Raw genomic sequence first — 24982 nt, forward strand, 5'->3', positions numbered from 1 at the left:
CTTCAGGGAGGTAGTAGTATTTTATCCATATTTTTATGGTAGCCTTCATAATCCAGGTTTGAAGAGACTGCAAACCCTGAAGCAAGCACTGACTTCCTATCAAACTGTCAAAAAAATAATAAAAACCTTGTCACTAAGACACTGCTGGCAATCCTCACTACACAGAATATGGAACCTGCTTAGGCATAAATGAAATAGTTCTATTATGGAGCCTTGTTGAGAACAAGACTTTTATATCACTATTATATCAGTGGAAATTAATCTAATTTGTTCCCCATTTTAATTAGCCCCTTTATGTCACACCCAAGTTCCAATGCTTGCAAGAAAAAAAAAAGAGGAATTTTAAAATAATCAGATTATCCTTCTGAAAGAAAACAGCGGGAAGATAATTTTAATTTAAAAATAAAGAGACAGGAATATTTTTAAAAGAAAAATGTTATTTTTTCCAAATTATGAAGTGCTGCTCTCTGGTGTAACATTATTATTCTGCGTAGCAACTTATTAAATGAAGCAATTTATGGTAGCATCTCTGAAAGATGCCATCCTTTATTGAAATGAAAGTAATAGCATAAGGACTGTAAAATAAAAAGAATATCTTCTTTTAGACCATTACAAAAATACATGTATTGTCTATTTGAAAATCAATATAGTATCATAAAATAAAATGGAGCTGTAGTATCATTATCATCATTTTTTCTATTTCAAATGGTTTGCTGGGAGCCAAATTGTGTCTTTTATGGAAAAAGAATGACAAATGGTTTAATTTAATATCACATGCATGTGTATATATGAGCTGAAATTCTGCTACAACTCAAAGCTGTTAGGCAAATATTTTAGTATCACCACAAGTTTAAAAACAACAGACATGTGGGAGTGCATCCATTTATTTACACTTGTACTGACTTAAAATTCAAAATGCTATTTGAAGCTTTTAAAGTACTGCTGTGGGATGTTAAATTACTGCTGAATTCTTACTGTTCTGAGATACCTTTCAACCTGCCAAGATGCATGATGATGATAATAATAATAATAACAGCAGTAGTGTGGGGATCTTTAAAATAATGTGGGGCTTATTTCTGGAAGATAAATACCATTTTCACTAACCCCTGTTTTATGATTCAGCATTTTTAATACAATAAAGTAAAATAATGAGAGTAAAACAACAACAGGTTTGTGTGGGCTGGGAAAGGGAAAACGGGCACGTGCATTGTCAGAATTTCTGCAGAAATTGTAGGGGGAAAGAAAACCTCATGTAAGTGGCGCTTCCCTCTCTCTTCCCCACGGGGAAAATTCCTCCTCTTGTTTTTAGTGCTCGCTACATTTCCTTCTTTTATTCCTTTTTCTGATTTCGTCCTTTTGTTCCCCTTGTCTCCTCGGATGCCTCTCCTCCTGCCGCAGCGGGAGCTCCTGGCAGCGGGGCCGGCGCGGGGCGCCGCAGGTGAGGGGGCGGCGGGGGAGCCTCGGCGGGGCCGGGCCGGGCCGAGCCGGGCCGTGCGGGCCGGCCGCCCTCCTGCCGCCCTCCTGCCAGGGACTGCGTGGGGAGGGAGCCCCCGCCCGTGGCGCCGGGAGCTCTCTACACCTGCCTTGCTCAGGGCTGCGGGGGAGGAGGAGGTGAGATAGCAAATGTGTTCTCAGGTGAGCACGGGGCTGTGAACCACCCGTCTCTGCCGCGCGTGGGCTGGGAAGGAGCTTTTTGCTACCTGCTCCCATCACCCTCTGACAAATGCCGGCTTCAGTGAGGAGCCCTCCGCCCGCCAGGCATGGCCACTGCCATGATAATCACCAAATGCCCCACAGATGAGGGAGAGACTTTTCCGCCTCTCTCTTGCTGAAATAGTTTGTCGCACCTGGACCATTGGCCATTGTCACGGCTCGGCCGCAGCAGCGCGGGCACGGCGCTACAAGAAATCTTTGCATTGCTATTGGGATCAGAGGTCACCGCTGCAGGGGACCAGGGCTGGTTTATTAAACAGACAAGTCTGTTTAAGGTGTAATTCCTCAGGAAGAGCAGTGTGCTTGTGGCCATTTAAACGAGTTAACGGAGCGTGCCCGTTCAAGTCCGTCTGTGCTTTTCCCCAGGCACAAACCCCAGCTCGACGGGCGGGCGCCCAGGGTTGCTGTCGGCCGAGTCGCTCAGCCCCGCAGGTCCGTGACCTCTGGCTCCTGCCCATGTCACATCCCCGTCCTCCGGGTGGAAACTGCGGAAGAAAGTGCAGGATACGCCTCGGTTTCGCTGACACCGCTCCAGCCGCGCTGGCTCCCGCACTGGTAATGGCCGGGCTCATACAGACGCCCGGGCGGGAGGCTCCGGGGCGGGGGCGGGTTACGGACTCTCCCTGCCGGTGCCTGGGCGTCGGCAGCGGGTGCTGGGAGTGCGGCCCTGCGTGGGGAGTCCCGTATGCCCGCACTCCGGCGTCCACACGAGCATCTGCGAGGGGGAAACGTCCCGTGGAGACCGGGGCCGCCGTGCCAGCCCCGCAGCGCTGCCCAGGGTCAGACGCGCTCCCCGCGGCTCTCCCCGGCCGGGTCCCCCGAGCCACCCGCGCCTCGGCGCGGCCCGCGGGGCAGCGGGCGGCAGGGGGCGCTCTGGCTCCGGGAACGCGCTGCCGCGGCCCGGCCCGGCCCGGCCGCCCCGCGGGCCGCGCCGGGGCAGGGCCGGGCCGGGCACGGGCGGCTGCCCCGGGCGCCCGGCAGGTGCCGCGGGGCCGGGCTGGCGCACGGCTGCGAGCAGGTGACGACCTCCCCGGCACAGCCGCCGGCCCGGGGGGACGGCCCGGGAGGTGCAGCCCGGCCCTGCCCGGCACCCGAGCGCAGCTGGGCGGGCGCGGGAAGGCGGCGCCGCGCGGGGGGAGCGGCCGGGCCGCCGGGGCCGCGGCCGCCGGCAGAAGTTGGTGCCGACCGCGCTGCGGCCGTGGTTGCGGCCGCGGGTTTCTTTGTGCGCCCGTCAGCACTTTGGGTGACATTCCCTTCGCCGCGCGGGTGGCTGGCGATTTCTCCCTTTTTTATTGCTGGAAGAGGTTATTCTATTCAAGAGAAAATGAAAAAAAGCCTCGTAATTTTCACGATGTTCTTTAGAATATAGTACCGAAAAAGCAATTTGTGTGATTTTTTGTTTGTTTTTGTTTTGTAATTGCTGAGTTTTTAGCATTCAGGTGGATGCTCTTTCTTTAGTACAGATTTATGTTCTAAAGAGATACTAGATTTCTTTGACCATATCTGTGATCATAGCCTACAACTACTACCTATACACACCTGTGTTTGTAAGTATCTTTTAAGACTCAGTAAGAAAAATTGTTTTCATTAAAAGCCTTCCAAAACAAAAATTAAAAAGGACAGATGAAAATATGATAACCTTGCAGCTGAGCCATGCTTCCCTCTAATGTATGTCCAAATATTTTCGACCAAACCCATAGGAATATAAATTTGTGTAGTGAACCTCACTAACTTACCTCAGCTGAAGACCTAATTCCAGTGAGCTGCATGCTCAGAATATGTAAAAGATACTCCAGAGACATAAAACCACATGGTTGTGCATCTCAAGATAAACCAAACTAAGCTAGATGAAACCAAAATAAATTCTTGTTCTGTACTACAGTAATTACCTGTAGTGACTGCAAATTCTTCATTTCCCATGCACACAGACAGGTACTTAGCTAGAAACTGTGTGTGACGCTTTCAAATTGAAAGTAGTTTCTTGTTTGATTTTTTTTTTTTTCTTTTTTGGTGACAGATGTGTGGTCACATACATGAACAAATCTTTAAGAAATTAATTCTGCTTTGCTGTTGCATATCCTGTAAAGGCTTTTAGTGACTTCACTGTTTCAAGTGGCTTTAAAATGAGAAGTTTAATACTCACATTTTTAAAGTTTTATTTCTGTGGTGGCTTGCTTGCCTGGTCAAATTTATCCAGTGCAGCATGATGATCATGTTACAGGTAGTGGCTTATCAGTTATTTTAATGGGAGGTTTCCTAAATCCACTCTGGAATGAGATGTATTTTAGGGAAAGGAACAGGTTCCCCACACTCAAAACCAATCGCCTCGCTGACTTCCTTCCCTGATTTTCTTCAGTAATTTCTCTAATGTGTCCAACCACTTTACTACAAAATAAATATTCAGAGATAAGGAGGGAGAGGGGGGAGAAGGGAGGAAAAAATAGGCCTCCCAGTGAGCTATTGATTTGAAATTTCAAACATTTTATTGATACAAGAAAAACCCAGACATAAGGAAGCAGTTTGATATTGCACAATATTTGAAAAAAAATGTGTGCATCTGTTTAGCACAATACACTGCATAATGACAGCAATCTTCCCTGTTTGTATCTATTCATCTGATTATACAGCATAACAATTCTTTTTGCTACACATTTATTTACTAAAGGATTTTTTTTAATGGATAATAAATTAGTAAATCAGATATCGTGCTTGGGAAAATATGTTAGTTGACTCCCTACATGCAAGATAGATGCAATTCATATTTTATGTGCTATTCAGTACATACAGAGATGAAGTTATGTGCTTCCCTTGTGGCAAAGACAAAGGAAGTTTTAAATCACTATTTAGTACTCTTTCATCTAGGCACATGTTATTTTGAAATGCTTCAGTTTTTAACACCGCAGTGCAGCACTGATGTAATGAAGAGCTTTGACTTACTTGAAGTATAACCCAGTGGCCTTCTTTTGATGCCTTTTCCACAGCTATTTCTGCTGCAGCTTCCTGTCCTTGACCCAGCGATACATTGTGAAGTTCTCCTGAGTCAATGGTAAATTTAAACTTGTTCCCTAAACAGAACAATATACTGTACTACTTTGAGCCAAATAATGAAGTGTTCAAACAAGCATGTGTTCTACACATAGTGTTAAAATTGCACCACATCACATGAGTCACCAGAGGGAAAAAAACCCCTCAAAAATGTAGTTTCAATCAATCAGCTGAGCTAGGATATTGTGCTGCTTTCTGGCTAGGTATTCTGTATTAGTAAAATGCTTCTGTGTCTGAAAAGCATCCCAGAGTGAAACAATTGATTCCTGCTGATGGCTTCCCTACATATTGCCTGTATGAATATTTCAATGCTTACTGAAGTGGATATGTTAGAAATTTATCTAAAGAAAAAAATATAAATTAATGTCTCACTGAAGGTGACATTACACACAGGCAATGAAAGGGGTTTAACAGAAGTCTTTATGCTGGCATTAGGAAGTAGTTGGTTCAGAGGAGGGTTAGCAAATTTTCAGTAGGGGCAAATCTGTTGCTCAAGTATAGTGTGTTATATATATATATATATATATATATATATATAATGTATATATATACATATATATGTATATGTATATATGCAAGGTTGATGACTTGTGCAAACACAGAAGAACAAGCAGCTACCTCTGATTTCAGAAAGCAGCAAGTGTTCCCCAGGCAGCTGCCTGAGCCAAGCACTGAAACTTTTCCTCAGACACTGAGTGCTGGGTGTGTAATGCCATCGGTGTGTTAACATGGGACAGCACTCAGCAGTCATGGAAAGGTCTGGTTTATTTCTCTGGTTGTGGTAGAATTTCTAGGATCAGTAGTATTGCTAACTTAACTGGCAGAAAGTTCTTTTATTTCATGGTGTTATGTTTTCTCATTATTTTTAGTAATAGTATTTAGTCCAGACTGATCTAATAGTTCAGAATCTATAAAGGGACCAGTCACTACTGGGGAATAGCCCTGCCTTCTTTGGAAGTTTTTGTGAACACTGGACACATTTAGTTCCAATTTACATTTGGGCTAAGTTCCCATAAATTAAGAATTACAGTTGACAGAACCTCATGAAAAACATCAAGGTCTAAGACCTGTCGGTGGGGCATAATATTTTCTCATGTCTTCTATTTGGTAGAGATCCAAATGCAGCACACATTGGGGTCACTCACAGTACAAAATCTGCCCTTCAAAGGGCTGAGACTGGTGATGCAAACTGACAGCACAAGTCATCCTGGACATTCTGCTACCTTACATTTGAGGAGAGAACTTCTCACTTTTCATGCCTTCAGAAATTTCTCCTTTCTGGACATTTCAAATCCATTTATGTTGCTTGTTCTATCCAGGAACCTTCAGTATCTCTCTTCAAGTAATGTAATTTATTTAACATTGTCCACAATTGAAAAAATAACATGTAGAGCCAGTACATTTGAGCACAAGCATGTGGATTTTTAAAATCAATGTAACTGAAGTTTTTTTTATTTTTAAAAATAAATATAATATAAATTAAAAAATATTAAAATGTAGGGTCATTATTGTAGACACACTTAACCCTCATTTCTCTTCATGGAGGTTTAAGGAGAAAGTCAGATAATTATTGAAATACTGATCTAAGTTCAGAGTGTTCACATGAGTTTGTTATTCGGTAACTAAGAGCTTTAGAACAGAACAGCTGTGACATTAATAGAATTTATTTGTAATATTTATCAGTGTTTATTTTCTCAAAGCTTTGGGGTTTATTTGTGTCCAGTTTCCTCATTTAAAACATTTAACAATCTTTTCAAACTATGCGATAACAGCGTTTGAATATTGTAAGCTTAAATCATACACATCTAGAAACATTCCTTAGAGTATATGAATATGTTCACAGATGATGATTAAGTGTGTCAGTTTATAAGACCAACTAAGTCGTCAACAAAGTATGGACAAAATTCTAAACATAAATACATTTTTTTCTGAAATTTCTGCCTTAACAAATTAATGTGGACTTTTGTGTGTAAGACTTTTAGTGTGTCAGCAAGGCTAGAAACACTGAATTGTTCTGGGAAAGAGTACAATACAACATTCCAAGGTCAGGTGAACTCAGATTTCTCTAGAAGAGGAACAATTTCTATTAAGAAATTGCCAGATCAAAGTTATATGGTGAAATGCTTAAAATTTTAAAAGTCTGTAAGAACCAGACCTAAATTTTCCACTGTTGAGAAAAACAACGAGAGCTCCACACCATTATTTATTGTGTTCTACAAGGATGTGCTGGGTTCTGTTACTTGGCATTTAATCCAGAGGTGCATTCAGCTATGTATTAGTAGTGAGCACTGAGCCATTAGAGCAGCAAAAGATAGGACAGAAATAAACTGTTGGCTGCAATTGTCCCTTTGAAAAAGAACAGGAATTTTGAGAGGGGAGAGAAGGAGATTCCTTGGCCTCGGTGGAGTTTATTATTCTCTGGAAACAGGTAAACCAACCCTGGCTCAGGAAGATACTTTAGAATAGGAAGTGTTTTGCCTTTGAAATGTACCAGATTACATGTCATTTCAAATAGTGTTCGTGGCAAAGATACCCCTGGGACCACCTTACAAGAGCTTTATTTCTTGCTTGCAAATTAGTCAATTCAAAACACTTCTCCTCTCATCTCTGCCTTCAGCTCTTAATACCACACACGCCATTCGTAAAATAGCGGAGAAGAATGAAAAGACCCTGAATACAATGGTACAATTAAAAAAATAAAACAAAAGACTGTAAAAGCAAGAACAAGATGGGTTTCAACAGACAAGGGAAAAAATGAAATTTTGGTGCATTTTTGGAGGCATTTCAATAAACCCCTTTTCTTCAGTTTCAGCAGGGGCTCATTGAAACAGCTATGTTTTCCAGTGCAGGCAGACAGCCAATAGCATCTAAATTATTTTTAAGAAAGCACTTACAGCACTAAGCACTCACTACTACTAAATACATCTTAGAGGAGAAGGGTGGAGTTAGAAGAAAGGTCAACAAATGTATCAAGTTCTTTGTGTAATGCCTCACTGACATTTTCCAACTCCCTCAGCTGGCTTTTATTTTTTTTATTTTTTATTTTTCAGAATCCTGGTAAAATGCAGTAAAGGATTTAAGGTTATCGTCTGTCTCTCTCTAACTTCTGACATCTCTTTATAACAAGAAAGAGTCACAGCAAACTGTAACAGGAGGGCAACACAATGAATTCTGGTAAGGCAGGAAAGGGGGGAGGTTCAACTTTGCTGCCCCTTTGCCCCTATTTCTTCCTCACAGAACAGAAGTGCCATCTGTTACTAGTCCTAACATGCATACATTTGATTTCCATTCAGTAACAACTATCAGAGGAAAAAGATTATCAAGTGATCTAAAGCACTATCAGCATTAGCAGATCTTCCCATCCAGTGTTTTGTTTGTACCTCCAAAGATCTAGCAGATGAAATGGTTATGGGCAAGTGTCTTATTTGCCTAGAATTATTTTGTTTTCTTGTAAAGGACCATATGGTCAAGGTGTGGATTATGACCAGACTGGGGATATTTAGGTGCTTAGTTCAGAAAGAGATTTAGGAAAATCATACAAGAGAGTGATGTTTATATTCTCCAATCCAAACTCACTACAGTCTTTATTATTTGGTGTTGTCATACATCGTCATAATAATGGAAAATCAAATCATAGCATGTTGTGTGAGGGTAGACAGTATTAAAGTATAAGACTGTTTTAAAGCAATCTGTAAAAATGTTTCTTAGGCTTCAGTCAAATTTGTCACATTCACAAATAAAAATCCCAACACCATCAAAAACCTTCCAGCCCAGCACACGCAGTTTAAGATTGCGCTAGTTTTGACTGGGGTAGATTTTCTGGGTTAATTTTCTTCATAGCAGCTGGTATGGGGCTGTGTTCTGGATTTGTGCTGGAAAGAGTGTTGATAATTCAGAGATGTTTTAGTTATTGCTGAGCAGTGCTCACACAAGAGTCAAGGCCTTTTCTGCTCCTCACACTGTTCCAACCGTGATGAGGCTGAGGGTGCACAAAAAGTTGAGAAGACAACAGCTGGGGCAGTTGACCCCAAGTGACCAGAGGAGATATTCCCTGCCACATGGCATCATGCTCTCTGTATAAACTAGAGATGGAAGTCAGCTGGGGACTGCAGCTCAAGGACTGACTGGGCATTGTTTTGGTGATGGTGAGCAATTGTTTTTCATTAGCATCACTTTTTCTTGGGTATAATTTCTCTCTTTTTTGGTATTATTATGGATCCCAAAGCTATGCCCAGTTTTGCCTGATATCTTATTGTTGAAAGAAATGGGGTGCAGCAGCAGATCGCTGCGAAGGAAGGGTGTCTACAGTGTGCTGTTTGCAAAGCAGGGCAACGATTAAACAATTGGTGCAGTGGGATTTCTCTGTTAGAGCCCTTCAGGTATTTCACTGCTCTTTCCTCTTGCTGTCTATACTTGATTATTTTAGCAGTCTCTCATTTCTTCAACTTCACATTTTTCCCCCTTTGCTCTTGCTGCCTGTACACCTTGTTACTTAAAACACTTCTATGACCACAAATTGGCTGCACTGTCAGATGCCAGCATTCTTCTGGAAGGCTGGGGAATGACCTCAAATGTGGGAGATGCATGGCCAATGCTGTTATAATGTAAATAAACATGTAAAATGGTTCAAGAGGAAAAAGCCAAGAAAATTATTAGCAAGTAGCTTGTGCTTTAGACTAGCTTAATTTGCTCAAGTCAAATCTGAAGCTGATCTGTCTGGCAAACCTACTGATGCCTACATTGTCAAAATACATGAGACAACATTTCATTTCTCCAAATTTCCATTAATTTCATTGCCTTATTTTCTTTCTTTTCCTCCTACATGGGGATGACATTTTTGAAGTGTACTTTTAAGAGCATAATTTGATCAAATGATCCAAGGGAACTCCCTATAGATATCCATGATTTAAAGCTAAATGTGCTCTAAAGGTTAGCATGCCTGACAATGGCAATTGGTTTAACACCAGTTAATTTTTAAATAATAATAGAGTGTGTTTTTTCTGAGCAGAACTGTAACTTGCTTACACAACTCAGAGAGAAAGGCAGGGCCCTGCCATGCATGGTGGTGAGCATTCTGAGCATCCCAGCCTTGACCAGAGCAGGTCTTTGTCACCTTGCTGAAGTCAGTCATTGCACATGTCCTTGTGCAAGATGCTTGTAGCTGACTTCCAGATAACCTTGAGGATACTGGGCAAAAATTCACTGGTTGGCTGATTTATGTTTCAGTATAGTAGATATTCAGTGCTCTGAAAACAAGTAGGGTCAGCATCTGAATCTGAATTTGTCTTCTCTTTCTCTTCTCCACTTGGAATTTTATTTTCCAGCTCAGAACACATGCACTAGAAACCAAAGAAATCTCTTCTATCAGGTTAATATTTTCATCCTAGTCCCTGTTCATATCCATGTAGGCTTTGGGCTCCTCTGCTCTGTACCCATTTGACACTCTTTTCAAAGGGAAGAAGGAAACTCTTGGTATGGGTGCAAAGCTTGTAAAAGATCTGTGCCGAATAAGAGCGAGAACGCAGCTGCACAAGACTCAGCATACTTCTCACAGACAAAATGCAGTGAAGGAAAAGATGACACTTTAAGCTAAATGAGAGATCATTATACAACACTCTTTCCATTCAGCTCATTCTAGGGGGAATATATACATGTGGCAGCAGCACTCGGAACATGAAGACCTAATTTGGAAGTTGATGCATTTCCCAGTGTTTGAGATGAAGATGGAAAGTAGAGAGTGAGAAAATTGGCTGTCCCTACAGAGGTGCCCCCCAGCCACAATAATATTTGTGAAACCATTGTACTTTTCTATCCTTAACAAGAAAGAAGCCTAGACTGGTTCAGAGCAAATGCAGTTTGTAGGAAGCATTTCAGACTGATGTTCTTCCCTGATGAGGGAGTTTTCCAGGGGCCTAGCAGAGCCAGCTGGCAGCATGAACAGCTCAAGCTACAGCAAGGAGACCAAATCAGAACTACACAAACTTGTCCACATTCCCTTGTGCTGTGCTGAGTTGGAAAGGCATGCAAGGGAAACCTGAAAACCTGAAGGCAAAGGACTGCTCTGTGGGCTGCTTGGGCACACATACAGGTGTACATACACAGAGTGGTAAATGGGAGCTCGTGCAGGGTTTGTGCTGTACTGGGAGAGCTAACTGGGCTGTGAAAATAAGCTTTACCCTTTCAAACAGACCAAGGTAAATGACAGTTGAGAGTGTTGCACAGGCAGTTGGGTTCTTTACACTCAGCCTCATGTTCTCAGAGGGTTTTGCTCACTGCACTGCCTTGTGAAATCAGCAGTAAAAGCCTGTGACCAGAGGGAAAGTGGTAAGCCAGTGGTAGCACTAGATTAAAACAGCAGCTTGCGAACAAACTAACCTCTTCCTGAGTGGTAACCTTGAGTGAGAGCTAATTCAGCAGACTGATTTTATTCAGCTTGTCCATGAGAAAATAGAGCACAGCAGCATTGACTGCAACTGGCCAAAAGTACTTGTGAGCTTCAGGGATCTTTATAGTGCTTGTTTCAGCTTCCAGTTTCTTAAAGATGTTGGTGATGTTATGATGTGCTATTACACTCTAAGGTTTCTGTTTGGCAAAAATGTACTGTTAAACTAAAACAAATCTAGTAAAGAGTACCTCACAGCTGGACAATTGCTATCACAGCCAAACCAAGTTAAAATCTATCCAGGCCCAGAAAAAGCCAGAGCATTGCCGAGTCCCTACACTGTCACCTCAATACAAATACTGTTGCTTTTTACCAATAATGGTAAAATCATATTTATTGGGCTATAAAGTCACTTTGAATAGTCTGTGAAATGCAGAGCAAGGATTTGCAAATCCTGCTATGACTGCAGAGTCATGACTGAGCAGCAAATCTTGGAAACATTCACACTTCCCTAACTTCTCTTGAATTAGAGTAATTCAAAGTCTGATTGACTTGTAATTCTTCATTGCCATCAGGAGGCCAGCTAACAAAAAGTATTTGATTTTCATTGCCAATATAATTTTCCCAATCAGCAGGAATACTGTGATTATTAAAGTGAGAGCTATAGTTTGTAGTGCTAAGTTAAAAATTCTTGTAGCTGCAGGAGACCATAGTGTAACCTGATAAAGGTTTAGGATAATTAAGAAACATACTTGAATCTAAGACACATCAGACATACAGACACACAGACAGGCACTTGCAAGCAGGTTTTACATGAGGTAGTTCAAAACAATTTCTGAAGTTGGATCTCTACACAAACACAACTAGATCTCATATATATGATTTGAGATTTATTAGAAACAGAATGAAAGATGTCATAGTCACACCTATTTACCTTTTGAGCTAAGTAATCAGCTGAAGACTGGAAACTAATATCTTCACATCTGCATTAAATATTTCAATGCTATTTGTCAGCATTCTTCTGAAAAGACTCAATATTCCATTTTCTTTGGCAGACTGTGTTCACAGATATACACCTTTAGTAACAGAAGCACTTGTTATACATTTCCAAAATTATCCTGATCAGTTTCCTACAAACAAGAACTTTTCCATCAATTTGATACATGACTGTGTATTTTACATATATGCAGTTTTCGTGTACAAAATAAGAAGCTTTAAAATACCTCCCATACAATTGTACATAAATGGTACATTTATTTTGAAAATGTGAGTTTTCGATGGCAAAAAAAATACTCTGTTGATCTATCTTTTCTTTTATGTTTTAAAAGAACTCGGAGTTTTAGCTGTACTTGTAACTATATATATATATTTTAATGTTACAAGAACAGATATTAATGTCTAGGTGATCTTTTAAATGTGATTACTCTCCAAAAGAGGACATACAGACCTTGTCATCTGGAGATGAGGGAGTCACAGCCTTCTGGGGATCCTCTGCCAATGTTTCACCACCCTCATGGTAAATGATTTTCCCTAATCCCTGGTCAGAATTTCTCTTGGTCTGACTTCTGCAGGTTGCCTCTTTTCTGTCCATGTGCACATCTAAGCCTGTCTCTGTCTTCTTTGTAGCCTCTTGTGAAGTATTTGCAGACAGCAGTAGATCACCCTGCTCTCTTGGCCTTTTCAAAACTGAAGAACCACCGTGCCCTCAGCCTCTCCTTCACAGGTTTCCTGCTATAGCTTCCACTGGAGTAACTTAATATCTTTCTTGTACTGTAGGAGATGCAGTAATTAAATTTCAATTTTTCATTTATAGCATCTATTTTCTGTTCATACACTTACTGATAGGGTAACACTCTTAACATCTTCTACAGCTGTACCTTCTTTTTGAGTTTTGTCCTGTTTGGTGTAGTTGGATGGGCTTCTACTTCAGCTGTCAATTTTGTTCTCTGAAATCCAAATTTCTCCTTGCACTGCCAGTTCTTTAGTTAAATCCCTTGCCACTAACTAGTCAACACATGTTTCAGCATATTACAGGCTGTCCAGGTAAAAACATCCCCCCCATCCCCCCCAACCCTTTATTTCTTTCTGTCTTCTCTTTTCTATTTGCAAAATCTTATTCTACTTCCTGGATATCTCTGCATGAAGATGGAACCCAAGGGTGTGGTTCCCTCCAACACACTGCCCGCAGACCAGTGAAGTTTAGGACAGAGAACACCTAGATGAAAGGATCCAGGATTTTAGAATGATAAGAGTAGGAAAGCTCCTCTGAGTTTGACTGTAAAATTTCTGACAGCACTTGGCTCTGCTGCTATATGGAGTGCTTCTGAGTTTCACCTGCAAGGCACTCAGAACAGAGCATGTTCAGGACTTAGCAGGAATTATTTTCCCTTTTGAAGGATCAAGCTCTTGAAGAACCCCCACTGTTAGAAATATGACCTCTCCAGGTACTTAAAATAACTTAATTAGCATTATAAACATTAGAAAGAACAAGATGATTCTAGCAAAGGTAATAGAGCTGTAATTGCAGGTGTTACAGAATTTAGTACAAAAGATGGGTGTTCCCAATATTTGTTATATAGTGTTTTAAAACGCTATATAAAGAAGGGAAGCAAGTAAGCTATAAGGTAGTGGGTTTTTTCCCCTCCATGTTTTTGTGAACTAAGATTAGAGGGAACACATAACAAACATCTTGCTATTAAATTTGCCCATGACAAATAGTGCAGCTGCATGTAGTGTGCAGGAACATCTGTAGAATCATGACACATGCAGAATTCCCCCTCACTGAGAGCGTGACACTATACTGAAAACAATCCAGTTGTTGAAGCAATATAAATATATTTTCTATAATCTTTCTCCACCTTCTCCTCCCCCTTGTCTTTTGAATCATGTTAACTACAGGATTCTGTCACTTCTTCCCAGCATCAGTAAAAAAGTATAAAAGTGACAAAGCATTTCAGAATTATGCTCTTCTTTCATTAGCAGCTAGGATGCAGACATTTCATATCTGAAGAAATAAAAAAATGAAAGAAAACCAGTGGCAGAAATGCACTAGAAAGACACCAGAGCTTACTCCAAATGGAACTTGACATGGTTTGAAGATGCAATTTAACTCTTGAGAAATCAAAGGGTGATTTTCTGTGTCAGCATCTCATGTGGTTGTTCAGTTCAAAGTGAGCTGTCAGATTGCTGCCAGTCTTTACTTCACCTATGTAAGTGATGGCACAAAGTACTGTGATACATGATATCACAAAGTGCTATAGAAAAATATGTCTCAAATCTACAGATTTTCAAAGTAAGGGGAATCTCCTTTCCTAGAATTTTGTAAGTTCCCACAGTTTATTGTCCAAATGCAGGGACAGTAGAACTTGGTAGATGACTCTTTATGCTCCACATGGTCAGAAAGAAGGACTGTGTCTTTTTCAAAATCCTTGAAGGCTTTTCCCAAAAATTATTTTAACAAAATATTTGCTTCCTTCTTCTAAATATTCTATTGTTTGCTTTCTGAAATAGTTGTTTGGCAATCTTTAGATTTTAGAAGTAAGAAATTTTATAATTGCAGTGCAAACACTGACTTTTGTAATGTCTGAGGTTGTCTAAATTTAGCCTGTGTGATGATAACACCATGAGAAGGCAAACGCATGCTATAAACACCTGGATCATCATTGACTTTGAAACATCATTTCTTTGAAACATCTTACTTTCAGTCACTAGGACAGCTCAGAACTGATAACTATGCAAAGCTCCAAGATAATTTCCAAATTTTTTATGCAGACTGCAAAGCAAGCATGAAGCTACAAGAGCCAGTTGTCTTGGTTATAATTTTCACCTCCTTGCCCACTAAATTCCTGCAACCCAACTGCAAAAACACTACCCTTATGACATATTCCCATAAGGATTTTATAGATAGGATACATTTTTAGTTTACTTGCTGATACTCTTCAGTCAAGTCCTTTGAACTCTTGTTTCATGCATCGCCTGAAAAAACCTTGTTTTCCTATTTCAGAGAAACATACTGTCCATAAATGGGAAGGTTTTTAAAACACTCTGATGACTGGAAAGATACACAAGTATAACTGATATCCCCTGATGACATTTGCTTACTTGTAAGGGTATATTTATCTCTTAATTAAATTAGATATGAGTCTGTTTAATAATACAATGACTTTTGACATCCATTTCCTGGTTTGTGTGTCCAGTGACTGCTTTCACAAGATACACAGTCATGTGCATGAGCACAGCAAAAAGGAGCAGCGTGCATCCTGCAGGTCTGGAAAATACTTTTCAGTATCCACAACTTTCTCATGGAGAGGTGCACATCCAGTAGCCAGATGTCACTGCAGTCAGCTGTGGCCACTCCAAGCTGGAAATGAGTGTCTGAGCATCCTGCTCACTAATTCACTGCAGTACCTGTGTTCTAGCTGTTCTCTTGTGTCAGTGCTTCAGCAGCTCCTTGTAGTCCTGGGCTCCAGTTAATAATATAAACAGTGACACAATTTTCAACAAGTTAGCAGCATAAGGAGTTGTGGAAAAATGTACCAGGGAAAGCTTCTTTTATATGATATGTAAAATGGAGCACTAGAATTCCCCTCTTGCAGACTTTAAATAAATTAAAGAGTTTTGTGGTAATTAAAAAAAAAATATTTTCCTCAGGATGGAAATGCAGTGATTCTTGGAGGGAAAACATGCACATGGATATATTTACCATGGATAAATGAATTGAAAAATAAAGATTATGAAATAAATATAGTTAGTTTGGTTTAGACCAAAAGGAGCCAAATTCAGCCTCAAAATGATTAATATTATAGCTGATCTGATTCTTTAAGTTGTTTTTCTTTGCTTGTACTTTTGCTGCTTTGTCTTGTTTACAGCTTCTCAGCCAGAAGAATAAATATCCCATACCAAATTATTGTCAGAAGCCAAAAAAAGTATCCATAATCCAACCTAATGCACTGTCAACTTTAAAGTAATTTTTCTGCTTTATGAGTTCTGGCTGAAGTGGTAAGTTTGCAAATCCACAAATTAAACCATAGGAAATAAAGTAGATGCATACATTCATTTAAATATTCTGTTTTCCTACTTCATTGTAAGCATAGATTTTATTAATTAAAACTTCAGTCACTAGGAAGAAAAGAAGGAAACAAAATTATGGATTGTATTCTTTACAACGGTACACATCTGTGTTATGACTCCAGAGCCATCTCTTGGGCTACAGAGAAGTTTTTCAAGATTTATAATAGGAGAAATTAATTTAGACTGTGTATTCCTGTGAGCACTGTGAGGAGCACATGTGTATGTTTGTGAATTAGGCTGAGCCTATTGAGGCCTGCAAAAGGCACTCTGTGCTGTGAGGTCTCCTGCATTTGCAGGTGCTCTGGGGCTCTGCAGGTGTGCATACACTCATGAAATGTCCTCAGTTTCCAAACTGACCTCACACATCTCGAATAACAGTGAAGCTGATTCAAGTTTTTTAGCTGTAAGAGGCACCTTAGAGAGCAGGTGTGGAAGCCTTCCTTGGAGAATCACTGAAAATCTGGTAAAACCTGTGTCCCCGAGTGCAGGAACAGCAGCCTGGCAGCAAGTGTGAGCACAGCCTTGTTTGTGCTCTTCTGCACACTGAGGGTAAATCATGCAGAATTCCGTGTCCCAGGACTCAGTTTATCACCACAGAAGGAATAGAGCCCCAGTGTGTGTTCCAGCTCAGAGCTGCCACCAGCAGCTACTGAATAGCACCACGTTCTGAATCTCAACACACCATGAAAATCCTCCTTTAATCAAATGCTCCCGGGGGAGCAAGAAATTCAAGATGCACTTCCAGGCTGGGCTAGTGCACACCATCAGGTCAATACTGGGCACAAAGAGCTTTCTGCTTGTCAGTGCAGTGGAGGGGGGGTCAGGGGACACTCGTAGGAAGCCAAACCAACAGGCAGCACATGAGGTAACATGACAACATGAGGGCAGCAAGAAAGAAGAGGCAGAGGTACAGGACTGAGTGAAGCACTGTGGTGACTGGATTAGAAAGCATTTTGCTTCTCAGCTTGAGCTGTTTAATTAAGGAATTTCATAGTAATTTTGACTAAGCTTAACAAGTAACAAATTCAGTGCTCTGGCTCAGTAAATTCTTTCTTGCAGTCTAAAAAAGCTGCAGATCTCAGAGCTGAAGGAATTCAGTGCCTTAACAGCACTTTCTCTCCAGCCTGCACTGTAGGCAAGTGCTGTCCTGTGGCAACCTTTTTGGGGTCAAGTGATTTAGAGAGCTTAGACAAGGCTGGGGTTCAGGATCCCTATATTCAGAGGATGTGAGGAAATATTTTCTGACATTTGCTAGAGGGGCAGGGGAGGGAAGGGAGGACTCAGCTCTAGGAAAGATAGTAGGTACAGCTAAACTAGAAGGAGGGGAAGGACTCAAGAATATAATGAGGAGGTGGGGGAAATGACACTGGAATAAAAGGGTGAGGATATGAGATACACACTCATCCTGGCCTTCCTCTGTTCAAAGCACTCCCTCCAAGGGTGGGTATGAGACTTGAATAGAGGGGATGGATGTCAAAATATTTCCATAAGGAATATAGTGCAATAAATCAGAGAAAAAGGGCAGAATGGAGGCAAGGAGCAAATGGTAGGAGAATTATTTTAGTTCTAAGTGAATGATTATGTCTCTTGAGTGATTACACATCAGGATGGTGGTGTGTTGGGGAAGATTGTTCAGCTAGATAGGAAGGAGTACTCAAATTGCAGTCATTGAACTGTAGTTCATGCAAGGGTGCAAATAAGATAAGAAAAATAGACAAGTAAAAATCCAGCTGGAGTCAAAGTGTTTTGGGCACTGCAAACCTTGTGAGTTAATGTAACTATCATAGAGGTGCAGGAAGCTACTTTGAATACTTCTAGAACATAATCAGAGAGAGACCTGATGAAGAAAATAACAGACTATTAAAAATACTCTGAACATAACTTGCAAGTACTGGGTTAACTACAAGATTAATAATTTCTTCCAAGTTTCTGCCAGAACAGGACCACCAGGAAGAAATACCTGCAGTATGACACACACCTATAGAGTCATCCCAGTACAGGGCTGGTGAAAAACAAGAGATACAATGCCAGTATACAGTATCCCATTCATTATACTACAATGAATGGAAAGAAGGAAAGACCTTGAGCAGAGTTGTTATGGTTACTGGGGCATTAACACCTTGGGCAATATCAGGCATTCAGAAGAAAGAGAGTTGCCATGTTTCCTTCATAACTCTGCATCAGTTTTACTCTCACTAGCACTTGTCCCTTTTTGATTCAAATAGATAATTTATATATTGAAACAGATGTGACTCTTGCCTAGTTTTTCCCCAGTGCTGAGGCTTGATCTTATGGCAATGATGACTGTAAACATAAGACCAAGGACTTTTAATGTGGCCATATTATTGCCAGGCACTGCTGTCACTTTTCTATTTAGCAACTGTTGTAGCATCCACCACTCACTGACTGGATCAAGACCTTTTGTTACCTGGAATAATAAAGGTTAAGTTTTAAATTTCTACTTACAGAAGCTGGTATGTCTCAGAATTTGCTCATTTGTCTTTTCGTAAAAAAAAAAAAAAAAGCAGCATCACTGGGAAAAATGTATTTTTCCTCACTTCACCCAAAATTCAAGAGATAAAAAACGATGGGGATTCCTGCTCTGAACCCAACAGTCCTTCTTTGGCCTCCAGTAGGTTACTGGGAACTTAGTAGTGGGGAAGTTCTGAACTCATCTTTGCTCCTTATGGAGCAAAGTCAGCAAGTACTGTGGGAACCATTGCCAGTTATTCTTTCAGATGTTTAAAATTACAGTTATATTGCTTTATTTATATACTTGTGCTTTATCTCCAGGTGTTTTATGAGAAATTGGAGCTGCATATCACAGTACCTTTTTTCCATGAGTTAAGGGAGACTGTTCTAACACTTCCAGCTTCTGCTGTCCAGGTATCTTCTGCTGAAGTAATCCTTTGTTATCATGGAGGGTCAGTCACACATTGCTGGTCAGATTATGTGCTGCCTGTTATGTCCACAAGTACATGGGAATATAGCAAGGAAAAGAGAATAACAAAGATTTAGTGGTTTGCTGTCCCTGACAGTCAGTGTATTAAGCTGGAAGAAACTGCAAGACCCCCAAGTTATTTTCCTCAGCAGTCCAGCGTTCAGGGAGACCCAGAGCATAGGGACAGTTGCTGCCACTGCACACCATTCCCCCCTTCCCCAGACTGGCTTTCTGGCCAAAGTTAATGATTCATAAGATTCTGCACTGATTTCACTGTGAGCTTCCACATTTGCATAAGTAAAAGCTTCTGCAGCTTCTGTAGGGAGATTCTTAGTGAAATTGCAGCACAAAACATTGATATTATGTAATTATGGTAGTTCATCTTAACTTAAATGAAATTGTTACTTTAAACTTGCTCTAAGTGGCTCACAATGTAATTTTTGTATGGCACACCTACAAAACAAATGAGTTAATCACAATATGTGTCATTTTTAATTTTTCTCTTTCATTTTTCTTTCAGTCATTCTCTCTTTGTAATTAGCATGAAGACTACCCTTCAGTCAAAACTAGCCACCTGGAAAGTTTCAGCTTGTAATATGCAGCTTTTTTTGTGAATTATGAATGTGCAAAAAAGAGACCTTTCTCCTTACACCCACTTTCCTTGCATAATTCAAATATGAATGAATGAATTTTATTCAGCCTTGCCAAAAAAAAAAAATATATATTTCAGCTGATAACAAGCATGAAAAGTTTCAGATGAAAGGGATTTTTTTGAAAAAAGAAGAATATTCTGAGCATGGGAGAATAGCAGGTTAAGACAGAAGTCTCAGCACAGCCTTAACTATAACAATTGCTATCAAGCAAATACCATATCCAAGCACTAAATCTTGCTTTGTGCTGCCCTGGTGCACAGTAGCAGGGACAGAGTAGAATAATAAAAGCTGGTCCCTTATGCAAACAGCAAGGCACAGCACTTGAAAGAATACAAGAAGAAGGTGAGCCTGCCTACTGCTCTGGCTGGCTAACCATGTTCCCGAGGTCTGTGGGTTAGTTGTCACCTCTAGCTCCCGTCAGATAGCAAAAAGTACTTCAAACACTATCAAAGGGAATGTTTTGGTCCGTTCCAGAAGAACATTTTACTAATTCCTGGCCTCCAAATGTGGTATTCTATTAAATAAAGTATTTGAAGGAATTTGTATAAGCAACATCACGGTTTAATGGGTCAAAAAGGGAATTGAATCAGTGCCAGGCATTTTTGTGATTAACCATGTATTTTAAAAATATATATCTGTGAAGAAGGTATTATCTGTGCAAAGCAGAATGAGATTTGGGCTCATGCCAGTACCTTTCGAAAATAAACTATCACAGTGGAGAAATGTTACCATCTGGAACATTTCTGCATCATATTTTCTCTTGTTCCTAATAATGCTTTGGTGATAAGTCCAGCTCTCCTTTTCTTCTGAGAAAACAGCATTAGAACTCCCATTCATTTACTATGTGTTTGTTAAAAAATGCCCATTACAGTGGCTAAACAGCAGTGAATACTAAAGTATTACCTTGCAGATTCACAGATCCACATTGATTAGGGGATCGACAGACAGGATTTGCAAATGGCAAGCCTGGGCATAAAAATCTCCTTCCAGTCTGACATGAGTCGACTGTTGCAAGTTGAGCTTGGCAGCAAGTGACCAAAATTGAGTTGTCAGCATCCTCTTGCATAGTGGAAGAAGCTGTTGCTTTCTGGTGCAGATGCAAGAGTTTCTGTGGGAAAACAGAACATAATCATGGTTCTGAATGTCTCTGTGGATTGGTAATGTCTCTAATACATAGATCACTTGTGCAAATTCAGTCCCAGCTGGATGGGAAATTATTGAAAATAGTTGTTGTTTGATTGATATAAAATGAGTTGTCAGCTTGATTCAATGCCTTCAGGGCAGATGTCCACAGCATAATTGGCACCTGTCAGAAGCAAAGAATTCCTTGGTACAGAGTAACAGCTACTCATGCAACCACCCAGAACAGTCTTTGCATGCCAGGGCTCGGAGAAGAAGGCAGAAAAAAAATAAATAACTGCTGGGCAGGATCTTTTATGCCATAAAGCCAATAAGATATTTGATGTGACACTTGGTGCAAGCTTTTCCCTGGGATCCAGCTTTTCTGCTGTTTGGTCAACACTTTCCCTAAGAATTAGAAGAAAAGTCACATATTTGGTTACTTGCTATTACTGTCATGGTAAAGGTGGGTTTATAAAGACCAGTTAACAAAGAAATGTTTACATGTTTGCTTATTATAAAACATTCTGTGAATAATTTTATTTTTATATTTCTTGAGAAATTCTCCTCACAACAATACAACTAGAGAAATAAGAGAGTGTCCTCTCGGCAAAAAAATATGGCAAAGAAAGAGCCAGGACTGACAGTATAGCAGTGTGAGTATTAAACTGTTTGCTAATAGTAAACAGTGACCTATTGTTTACCACAGAGGAGATTAAAATGGATTTTTTCCTATAAGTCACTAAATAGCTGTCATATGGTTATTAATGCCTTTGACCAAGTGTGGTACAGCTAACAACAGGAATGAATTCTATTTCCCATCACCAATCTGTCGAGCTGGCCACCTTCTTCATGGGGCTGGTGCTTTGGGAGGTACTAGCTGAAGGACTTTCCATTAAAACTCATTTTACTGTCTTTATCTAGTGCATGACTCAACTTTCCTTCTTTCCTTTCATCTCTGTTTCCTCCTTTAGATTATTTTTCATTATGCCTCCCCCCCAGCATACCCACACTTTGCCTTTCATCTCTCTATGTATGCTATTCCAGCACTTGTCAGGCCCAGCAGGAGGCACATGGGAGAACCAAACAATATGATATGTTAGGTGGAAGGAAATATTAGAACAATCATTTATTGTCACACTTTAAAGAGGTCTGCTATGTTATTTATTTTATTATTGTGTATTAGGTACATGGTTTAGTTTTACAGGCATTATTAATCACTAGAATACATTACACTTTCAGCCAGGATGCTAACATTTTAAATACATTCATCTTGCTTCTTTAAACAGTAACAATGGGTCTTCTGCACTGCTCTCCCTCCCCTTTAGTCAATAAATCCTTTCTATTGATTCAGGAAATAACTCTTAAATCTTGTTTTATATTTTAAGTTCCACTAGCTACACTCAGCCATATAATTTTGCTCAATAACAAATGGATCTTCTATTTTTGTTGTTTACTATATGTTTGGTTATCAAACTCAGCTTGAAAGTATTGGGTAGAAAAGGACAAAACCTGTAGTGGCAGTGAGCCACCATGAGAGATTTCCTAAATGAATGTTACAATAAAATAAAGTATCTGTAAAAAGTGTATGTGTGTGTGTATAAAAAGCAGTCTCATCAGTAGATGAATGATAAATGAAAAAATCCATCAGTGAGTATGGATTCCCTTGAGCCAGCCTGGATCAACAGACAATATGGATTTTTGATAATTGATGGCTTTGCCATTATTTATTCTCTCCTGAAATACCCATTGCAAATCTCAGAAAGATAATTAGAGAATTATCATATTGCTTAACTAAATAGTGCAAATTATATTAGATTCTATGTATCCAAATCCTGGGCAGAATCATTAGTGTTGTTTAATTGTTACAAATATAGTCATCGCATTTTAATAAATTGCCTTCATTGTCAATATCCACAATTGACTTCTTCCCTTAATGTTGGTGGATAAGTTAGTTACCAGGTAATCTTACAGTTAAGATATACCACAATGAAGCAAAAATGTAAGAAAATGCAAAGGTCAAAACCATGTTTCTATTATGAAAAAAATGAATGGTAATGACATAATTTTTTCAGCTCATCAGGTTCTTTGCTAAGTGCCTCTGTTATTGCCAGATCAGTAGTGTATAACAAAGAAGTGCTTTCTGTAGGCTGCTTCATTAGCCTGCCCTGTAGGACCTCACCTCAGACCTTTCACTAATCTGTTGGCCAGCTCAATAGCCTTGTTAGTTCTATTCACTTCTTCCTGGCAGCGGATTTTCTCAGCTGTAGCTCTCTCAAAAGCAGTGGTTAAGGCAGCCAGGATTGTGTCTAGTTCCTTCTAATAAAAACAGTAACAAACAACTTCGGACATTGTAAGAACACATAAAAATATTTCTGCTATCCCATTTTATATTGCTGAAAGTTAAATTAACAGTGCAGGAAAGGTGTAAACATTAACTGCGCTCAGAATTTTGTTTAGGTTGTGTTTCAAAGGTGAATTCAGGAAAACCTGGGGAAAAGTGGGCCTGGTCTTCTGATTTCCCCAATTTCTTCAGAACAGCCTTCAAAATGAAATAACAATCTTATATCAGTAAAAAAAGAATATCCCTTTCTCCCCAAGGATTCTGAAATGAATCTAAATATATTTCTAATTACAGCTGTGTATCTTCTATAGCAGATCCCAAACTTGAAAAGACAGCTATTTAGAAACTAAAGAAAACAGAAGGGTTTAAAGATGATAGACAAAATACTTGAAAATGCACAAGTCAGTGCCCTTTGCTGACTTTTTCAGTTAGATTATGCTTCCCAGTGCACATACTGTTTCTGAAAAGAGCCTGAAATCCCCAGCCACCTTAGATTTGGGAGCAAGCAGCTCAGTGTCTGGTACATCAAAACATTTGAGCACACAAACAGTCCCACTAGGTCAAAGCCTTGGTTATTCCCAGAGGGAGGAGTGGAAGATAATTCAGCACGGATGGCTGAACATGAAGACAAGGCAAGAGCGACGTGCAACTCCAGAGAGTCACGGGCAGAGCACCCAGATGACTCTGAGTGCAGAGAATGAACTGGCTGGGGAGCTGATAAAGGAAAGGTCAGAAGGGTGCTGTCCAGAACTGGTGTCACTGGGTGCCCGTGGACAGAGCCAGTGGCTGAGGCTGGGGCCATCTGGGCAGCCAGAGAAATGGTTCTCTCCAGAAGCAAATGGATTCCCTTCAGCTTGGCAAATATGTGTCCATGCAGCTCTTCTGAATGCCGTAGTATTCCCCAGGGAAAGTCAGAGCTGAGCAGGCTCCTGGCAGAGGGCTGTAGTTTATCCCAGCTGTGCTGCTGACAAGCTCTGTGCGCCTTGGGGAGAGCCAAAGGGCGCCCCAGGAATCTCCCTAGGGAAATGCTGAATGGGTGCCTCAAGTCTTCCCACCTTGAGGACACCATGAAGTGAAACCTGTGTGTAAAATAGGACATTAAAAGGAGCTGTGTGTTGGGACAGATGGCTATTTTATTAGAAGGCTTGGAAAAATTTGGAATAAATTACAGCACAAGCATTTCTAAATGGGGCCCAAAGATACCATTTAAAGAAGGCCCAGCAGTTTTGCAGCACCCACACAGCCCAGAGGCTCAGGAGCAGGCAGAGTGGGGACAGGTTATCCCTGCTGCTGTGTGAGGGGAGCACGGGCAGCATCTGTGCTCAAAACGTGTCCTGCTGGCCAGGCCATGCTGACTGAATCCTGCCTCTCCTTCCTGCACAGAGAAGGTACAGGCACCGACTGACAACTGGCCATGCATGAAGAAAAGCACCTGCTGTGGTTCCAAGGCACGTTATGAGGCTGCAGAGGCTGGGGATGTGATCCCATCATTTACCTGAAACTTAAAAATGTTAGTGAGTGATGAATTATACAGACAAATACCTTTGCCAGTATTACAATAAATCACATGGGAAATACCTCTGACAGAGGAAGGTATTACTAGTAATTGAATTTTAGAGGCTTTAAAATGACCAAAAAAAGTCTTTTTCTGATACATCTAGTTATCCTGATTCTAAAGTTCATGTCTTTGATCCAGTCAGGATTCCAGCTTTCCC

General features: G+C 40.5%; 1 long non-coding RNA gene across 3 annotated transcripts; it reads left to right on the forward strand.

Annotated features, from left to right (window-relative positions):
- Positions 1 to 2030: 2030 nt before the first annotated feature.
- LOC110482887 (uncharacterized) lies at positions 2031 to 22510 on the forward strand. 3 transcript variants are annotated; one of them, XR_002467473.3, is made up of 7 exons: positions 2031 to 2268; positions 4695 to 4759; positions 7809 to 7932; positions 12575 to 12656; positions 12767 to 12888; positions 19004 to 19096; positions 19672 to 22510. It is a non-coding gene; the product is annotated as an uncharacterized LOC110482887 (long non-coding RNA). The 3 variants fall into 3 exon arrangements; XR_002467474.3 differs by lacking the exon at positions 12575 to 12656 and having other exon boundaries at positions 2044 to 2268; XR_002467475.3 differs by lacking the exons at positions 12575 to 12656; positions 12767 to 12888 and having other exon boundaries at positions 2049 to 2268.
- The last annotated feature ends 2472 nt before the right edge of the window (positions 22511 to 24982 follow it).

The sequence above is a fragment of the Lonchura striata genome, chromosome 8 (genome assembly GCF_046129695.1).
Source record: "Lonchura striata isolate bLonStr1 chromosome 8, bLonStr1.mat, whole genome shotgun sequence".
Classification (NCBI taxonomy): domain Eukaryota; kingdom Metazoa; phylum Chordata; class Aves; order Passeriformes; family Estrildidae; genus Lonchura; species Lonchura striata.